The sequence below is a fragment of the Gymnoscopelus microlampas genome (genome assembly GCF_963454915.1).
Source record: "Gymnoscopelus microlampas genome assembly, chromosome: 1".
Classification (NCBI taxonomy): domain Eukaryota; kingdom Metazoa; phylum Chordata; class Actinopteri; order Myctophiformes; family Myctophidae; genus Gymnoscopelus; species Gymnoscopelus microlampas.
Genome location: NC_139962.1, coordinates 46,449,649 through 46,458,602, shown reverse-complemented (window position 1 = coordinate 46,458,602; position 8,954 = coordinate 46,449,649).

The following is an 8,954-nucleotide window of genomic DNA, read 5'->3' as shown; positions in this document are numbered from 1 at the left end:
ACTAGAATTATCATTCATGTTAAGCAAATGATGCGTAAGACATTCGTAAAGAGTATTTAAACCATTTGTGGTGTTAGGGACCAAAAAAGTCACTACAAAGTACTACCAATCAACTCTAAATTGCCTGAAACGTACTCCTAACAGGTTTTTGGGGGGACGATTTTGGCCTCCACACTTAGTGATCATTTCGGATTTAACTTTCGTTTCGGTGGTGACCAACTTTCGCTTCGGTAGTTTGATTACAAAATGTAAGTTGTGTAAAAAATAATCTGACTATACTAAGTTGTTATTTGTTTGTTTAAGTCAGGCTATACTCTACTCAGAGTCATAAGTTTACAAAATGTTCTAAAGTACAGTGAACGTCTGTGCGGTTTGTCTTCATCACTGAAAATAACGTACATTGGGGTTGGCAAAAGGGCCCACTCTGTGTGGAGTTTGCATGTTCTCCCCTTGTCTCTCAGGGTAGTTGATACCCTCACAAAAACATGTAGTAATCCTGGTCACTAAACTCCTCCCCCATGACAGCCGGGGCGCCTGATGGAGGGGAAGGGAACTGGTTGGAATAACGTGTTCCTTCCACGCGCTACGTCCAATCAGGGAAACTCCCTCCTGTCAGGTGACAAGAAGGTTAGTTGGCTCTCATGCATTGAAGGAGGCATGAGCTCGGCCCTGGCCTCCCTAGGCTCATGAGGGGAGTGTAGTGCCCAGGATCACTTAGAAAATTGGCACCGGGTGAAAAATAAGGGTTACAAAATCGTGGGATAAAAAAATGTTAAAAAGAAAAGAAAATAACGTACATGTAAACTGATGTCATGTGCAGTTGGGGTGAAGAAACACAACCATTTCACTCCTAATAATACCTATTTGATTTGACATCCTGACTTGCTGCTGTAGCTGAGGCTTGAACCTGTTACCTGCAGCTCACTAGTCAGTGACTCTATCCATTCACCTACAGCTGTTTCTGTTTCCTTGGAATCTGCGGTTCTGAAACGTTTTGTTGTCAACCCCCCAAATTGACATGTATTTGGGCAGTCCCCAATGTGAAAAGATGTAGTGTCAGGGCCCCCCATGAAAAAGATTTATATTTATGCTGTAACACATTTTTTTAAAGTTATTTGTCTTGTTTGTTGTTCAAGTCAAAGCACCAGGAAGGCTGTACTTGTCAGCCATCTGTTAGCTCAATGGGTTGAGACGCAGTATTCATGATCCAGAGGCCATGAGTTCAAATCCCATTGATGTCTTTCCTATGATTCTTTCCTTTGCAGACTGGCTTCCAGAAGATAAACTGAAAACTACCAGGAAGGCTATATTTGTCATCCAACTGTTAGCTCAATGGGTTGAGACGCAGTATACATGATCCTTAGGCCATGAGTTCAAATCCCATTGATGTCTTTCCTATGATTCTTTCCTTTGCAGACTGGCTTCCAGAAGATCAACTGAAAAGTACCAGGAAGGCTGTACTTGTCAGCCATCTGTTAGCTCAATGGGTTGAGACGCAGTATTCATGATCCAGAGGCCATGAGTTCAAATCCCATTGATGTCTTTCCAATGATTCTTTCCTTTGCAGACTGGCTTCCAGAAGATCAAGTGAAAACTACCAGGAAGGCTGTACTTGTCAGCCATCTGTTAACTCAATGGGCTGAGACGCAGTATACATGATCCAGAGGCCATGAGTTCAAATCCCACTGGTGTCTTTACTGTGATGCTTCCCTTTGCAGACTAACTTCTAGAAAAACAAGTTAAAACCACCAGAAAACCTGTAACTCTCAGCCTACAGCATAGCTCAACTGGTAGAGCGTCTGTCCATTAACATGACTTGACTTGACTTGAGTGGGTTCGATTCCCACTTGAGTCAAGTGTCCCCGGTATCTTGGGGCAACGGATAAATTGACTGATATCCTTAGTGATGCTTCCCTTTGCAGACTAACTTCTAGAAAAACAAGTTAAAACCACCAGGAAACCTGTAACTCTCAGTCAACAGCTTAGCTCAACTGGTAGAGCGTCTGTCCAATAACATGACTTGACTTGACTTGAGTGGGTTCGATTCCCACTCGAGGCAAGTGTCCCCGGTAACTTGGGGCAATGGATAAATTGACTGATATCCGTAGACTTGACTTGACTTGACTTGACCACTCAAGTCAAGTCAAGTCATGTTATTGGACAGACTTAGTTGAGCTAAGCTGTTGGCTGAGAGTTACAGGTTTCCTGGTGGTTTTAACTTGTTTTTCTAGAAGTTAGTCTGCAAAGGGAAGCATCACTAAGGATATCAGTCAATTTATCCGTTGCCTCAAGTTACCGGGGACACTTGGCTCGAGTGGGAATCGAACCCACTCAAGTCAAGTCATGTCATTGGACAGCCGCTCTACCAGTTGAGCTAAGCTGTTGGCTGAGAGTTACAGGTTTCCTGGTGGTTTTAACTTGTTTTTCTAGAAGTTAGTCTGCAAATGAAAGCATCACAGTAAAGACACCAGTGGGATTTGAACTCATGGCCTCTGGATCATGTATACTGCGTCTCAACCCATTGAGCTAACAGATGGCTGACAAGTACAGCCTTCCTGGTAGTTTTCAGTTGATCTTCTGGAAGCCAGTCTGCAAAGGAAAGAATCATAAGAAAGACATCAATGGGATTTGAACTCATGGCCTCTGGATCATGAATACTGCGTCTCAACCCATTGAGCTAACAGATGGCTGACAAGTACAGCCTTCCTGGTACTTTTCAGTTGATCTTCTGGAAGCCAGTCTGCAAAGGAAAGAGTCATAGGAAAGACATCAATGGGATTTGAACTCATGGCCTCTGGATCATGTATACTGCGTCTCAACCCATTGAGCTAACAGATGGCTGACAAGTACAGCCTTCCTGGTGCTTTGACTTGAACAACAAACAAGACAAATAACTTTAAAAAAATGTGTTACAGCATAAATATAAATCTTTTTCATGGGGGGCCCTGACACTACATCTTTTCACATTGGGGTCCACTGCCCAAATACATGTCAATTTGGGGGGTTGACAACAAAACGTTTCAGAACCGCAGATTCCAAGGAAACAGCTGTAGGTGAATGGATAGAGTCACTGACTAGTGAGCCGCAGGTAACAGGTTCAAGCCTCAGCTACAGCAGGAAGTCAGGATGTCAAATCAAATAGGTATTATTAGGAGTGAAATGGTTGTGTTTCTTCACCCCAACTGCACATGACATCAGTTTACATATACGTTATTTTCAGTGATGAAGACAAACCGCACAGACATTCACTGTACTTTAGTACATTTTGTAAACTTATGACTCTGAGTAGAGTATAGCCTGACTTAAACAAACAAATAACAACTTAGTATAGTCAGATTATTTTTTACACAACTTACATTTTGTAATCAAACTACCGAAACGAAAGTTGAATCCGAAATGATCACTAAGTGTGGAGGCCAAAATCGTCCCCCCAAAAACCTGTTAGGAGTACGTTTCAGGCAATTTAGAGTTGATTGGTAGTACTTTGTAGTGACTTTTTTGGTCCCTAACACCACAAATGGTTTACATACTCTTTACGAATGTCTTACGCATCATTTGCTTAACATGAATGATAATTCTAGTAATTGTTTGGTGTCTGCATTCATGAAAGCCAGGTAGTTTGCAACAGGTAAGGAGAAAGTCCACATTAACAGACAGTCATAAATGATGAACTGTCTTCACTTTACTGTAGGGCACATAATAACATGTACAAAGGATTTATTGATATTTTAGGAATGTTTTACAAAGCATGTTAAACATGAACAAACACATTAACAGACAGTTGTAAATGATGAACTGTCTTCACTTTACTATAGGGCACATAATAACATGTACTAAGGATTTATAGATACTTTAGGAATGTTTAACAAAGCATATGTTAAACATGAACAAGCTACCAATAGCTTGTATATATTATGTAACATCAGTTACAAATGATTTAATAATAATTTACAGATGTATTATACATGGCTTATTCATGAATAGTTACTAATACCTTTATAGATGATTTGTAACCGTAGTTTTAAAGGTTTTAGTAATCATTTACGAATGTCAATAAACAGGTTGTTAATGATTTGTTAATAGTCTACAAACTGCTTATAAACGTTTATAAATGCTTTAGAATGGGTCGTTACAAATGATTTAATAATCTTTTACAGATGTATATAAATGGCTTATTCATGAATAGTTCACAGCTTACTAATACTTTACAAATGATTTGTAACTTTAGTTATAAAGGTTTTAGGAATCATTTACGAATGTCAACAAACAGGTTGTTAATGATTTGTTAATAGTCTACAAACTACTTATAAACGTTTATAAATGCTTATAACGGGTCATTATTGTAAAGTGCTACCAATTTATTTTACCGAAACGAAAGTTAAATTCGAAAAAATCACTAAGTGTGGAGGCCAAAATCGTCCCCCCAAAAACCTGTTAGGAGTACGTTTCAGGCAATTTAGAGTTAATTGGTAGTACTTTGTAGTGACTTTTTTTTTCACCATTGTGTCACTACCGAAACGAAAGTTTGTCACTACCGAAACGAAAGTTAAATCCGAAAAAATCACTAAGTGTGGAGGCCAAAATCGTCCCCCCAAAAACCTGTTAGGAGTACGTTTCAGGCAATTTAGAGTTGATTGGTAATTTTCGTTTAACGAAAGTTAAATTCGAAAAAATCACTAAGTGTGGAGGCCAAAATCGTCCCCCCAAAAACCTGTTAGGAGTACGTTTCAGGCAATTTACAGTTGATTGGTAGTACTTTGTAGTGACTTTTTTTTTCTTCACCATTGTGTCACTACCAAAACGAAAGTTAAATCCGAAAAAATCATTAAGTGTGGAGGCCAAAATCGTCCCCCCAAAAACCTGTTAGGAGTACGTTTCAGGCAATTTACAGTTGATTGGTAATTTTCGTTTAACGAAAGTTAAATTCGAAAAAATCACTAAGTGTGGAGGCCAAAATCGTCCCCCCAAAAACCTGTTAGGAGTACGTTTCAGGCAATTTTACAGTTGATTGGTAGTACTTTGTAGTGACTTTTTTTTTCTTCACCATTGTGTCACTACCGAAACGAAAGTTTGTCACTACCGAAACGAAAGTTAAATCCGAAAAAATCACTAAGTGTGGTGGCCAAAATCGTCCCCCCAAAAACCTGTTAGGAGTACGTTTCAGGCAATTTAGAGTTGATTGGTAGTACTTTATAGTGACTTATTTTTTTTTCACCATTGTGTCACTACCGAAACGAAAGTTTGTCACTACCGAAACGAAAGTTAAATCCGAAAAAATCACTAAGTGTGGAGGCCAAAATCGTCCCCCCAAAAACCTGTTAGGAGTACGTTTCAGGCAATTTAAAGTTGATTGGTATTGACTTTTTTTTTGGTCCCTAACATTCATCGAGCTCTGGACTTAGTCATTTTTTTTTCCGTTTCGGTAGTGACACTACCGAAACGAAAAAAAAATGTTCCCCCAAAAACCTGTTAGGAGTACGTTTCAGGCAATTTAAAGTTGATTGGTAGTGACTTTTTTTTTGGTCCCTAACATTCATCGAGCTCTGGACTTAGTCATTTTTTTTTCCGTTTCGGTAGTGACACTACCGAAACGAAAAACTGTCAAAATCAGTTGAACCACTTTGACCCTATTTTATGCATCAGCTGTTTGAAAGTATCCAATCTAAGTGGTGGGAAAGTAACTAACTACCACGTTGTGAGCTTGTAGATCTGCTATTTTCAAACATTTCAGTACTTCAGTACTTTTGGTACTTTAAGTACATTTTGATACCAATACTTTTGTACACCAGACTTTTACTTGTAACAGAGTGCTTCTACATTGCAGTATTGATACTTTTACTTCAGTAAAACATTTTAGTACTTTAAGTCCATTTTGATGCCAATACTTTTGTAATTTTACTCAAGTACATTTTGAATTCCGGACTTTTACTTGTAACAGAGTACTTCTACATCCTAGTATTGATCCTTTTTTTTAAAATGCTGGTGACGAAAAATGACGAAAAATGCTGGTGACGGAAAAAATGCTGGTGACGAAAAATGCTGGTGACGAAAAATGCTGGTGACGAAAAAATGCTGGTGACGAAAAATGACGAAAAATGCTGGTGACGAAAAATGACAAAAAAATGCTGGTGACGAAAAATGCTGGTGACGAAAAATGACCAAAAATGCTGGTGACGAAAAAATGCTGGTGACGAAAAATGCTGGTGACGAAAAATGACGAAAAATGCTGGTGACAAAAAAATGCTGGTGACGAAAAATGACAAAAAAATGCTGGTGACGAAAAAATGCTGGTGACGAAAAATGACCAAAAATGCTGGTGACGAAAAAATGCTGGTGACGAAAAATGCTGGTGACGAAAAATGACGAAAAATGCTGGTGACAAAAAAATGCTGGTGACGAAAAATGACAAAAAATGCTGGTGACGAAAAAATGCTGGTGACGAAAAATGACAAAACATGCTGGTGACGAAAAATGCTGGTGACGAAAAATGACGAAAAATGCTGGTGACGAAAAAATGCTGGTGACGAAAAATGACAAAAAATGCTGGTGACGAAAAAATGCTGGTGACGAAAAAATGCTGGTGACGAAAAAATGCTGGTGACGAAAAATGACAAAAAATGCTGGTGACGAAAAATGACAAAAAATGCTGGTGACGAAAAAATGCTGGTGACGAAAAATGACAAAAAATGCTGGTGACGAAAAATGACGAAAAATGCTGGTGACGAAAAAATGCTGGTGACGAAAAAATGCTGGTGACGAAAAATGACGAAAAATAATGGTGACGAAAAAATGCTGGTGACGAAAAATGACGAAACATGCTGGTGACGAAAAATGACAAAAAATGCTGGTGACGAAAAAATGCTGGTGACGAAAAATGACGAAAATGCTGGTGACGAAAAATGACAAAAAATGCTGGTGATGAAAAAATGCTGGTGACGAAAAAATGCTGGTGACGAAAAATGACGAAAAAATGCTGGTGACGAAAAATGACGAAAAAATGCTGGTGACGAAAAAAAGCTGGTGACGAAAAATGATGAAAAATGCTGGTGACGAAAAATGACAAAAAATGCTGGTGACGAAAAAATGCTGGTGACGAAAAATGCTGGTGACGAAAAATGACAAAAAATGCTGGTGACGAAAAAATGCTGGTGACGAAAAATGACAAAAAATGCTGGTGACGAAAAATGACAAAAAATGCTGGTGACGAAAAATGCTGGTGACGAAAAATGACGAAAAATGCTGGTGACGAAAAAATGCTGGTGACGAAAAATGACAAAAAATGCTGGTGACGAAAAAATGCTGGTGACGAAAAATTACGAAAAAATGCTGGTGACGAAAAATGACGAAAAATGCTGGTGACGAAAAAATGCTGGTGACAAAAAAAAGCTGGTGATGAAAAATGACGAAAAATGCTGGTGACGAAAAATGACGAAAAATGCTGGTGACGAAAAAATGCTGGTGACGAAAAATGCTGGTGACGAAAAATGACAAAAAATGCTGGTGACGAAAAAATGCTGCTGACGAAAAATGACAAAAAATGCTGGTGACGAAAAATGACAAAAAATGCTGGTGACGAAAAAATGCTGGTGACGAAAAATGACAAAAAATGCTGGTGACGAAAAAATGCTGGTGACGAAAAATTACGAAAAATGCTGGTGACGAAAAATGACAAAAAATGCTGGTGACGAAAAAATGCTGGTGACGAAAAATGACGAAAAATGCTGGTGACGAAAAATGACAAAAAATGCTGGTGACGAAAAATGCTGGTGACGAAAAAATGCTGGTGACGAAAAAATGCTGGTGACGAAAAATGACGAAAAATGCTGGTGACGAAAAATGACGAAAAATGCTGGTGACGAAAAAATGCTGGTGGCGAAAAATGACGAAAAATGCTGGTGACGGAAAATGACGAAAAATGCTGGTGACGAAAAATGCTGGTGACGAAAAATGACGAAAAATGCTGGTGACAAAAAAATGCTGGTGACGAAAAATGACAAAAAAATGCTGGTGACGAAAAAATGCTGGTGACGAAAAATGACCAAAAATGCTGGTGACGAAAAAATGCTGGTGACGAAAAATGCTGGTGACGAAAAATGACGAAAAATGCTGGTGACAAAAAAATGCTGGTGACGAAAAATGACAAAAAATGCTGGTGACGAAAAAATGCTGGTGACGAAAAATGACAAAACATGCTGGTGACGAAAAATGCTGGTGACGAAAAATGACGAAAAATGCTGGTGACGAAAAAATGCTGGTGACGAAAAATGACAAAAAATGCTGGTGACGAAAAAATGCTGGTGACGAAAAAATGCTGGTGACGAAAAAATGCTGGTGACGAAAAATGACAAAAAATGCTGGTGACGAAAAATGACAAAAAATGCTGGTGACGAAAAAATGCTGGTGACGAAAAATGACAAAAAATGCTGGTGACGAAAAATGACGAAAAATGCTGGTGACGAAAAAATGCTGGTGACGAAAAAATGCTGGTGACGAAAAATGACGAAAAATAATGGTGACGAAAAAATGCTGGTGACGAAAAATGACGAAACATGCTGGTGACGAAAAATGACGAAAAATGCTGGTGACGAAAAAATGCTGGTGACGAAAAATGACGAAAATGCTGGTGACGAAAAATGACAAAAAATGCTGGTGATGAAAAAATGCTGGTGACGAAAAAATGCTGGTGACGAAAAATGACGAAAAAATGCTGGTGACGAAAAATGACGAAAAAATGCTGGTGACGAAAAAAAGCTGGTGACGAAAAATGATGAAAAATGCTGGTGAGGAAAAATGACAAAAAATGCTGGTGACGAAAAAATGCTGGTGACGAAAAATGCTGGTGACGAAAAATGACAAAAAATGCTGGTGACGAAAAAATGCTGGTGACGAAAAATGACAAAAAATGCTGGTGACGAAAAATGACAAAAAATGCTGGTGACGAAAAATGCTGGTGA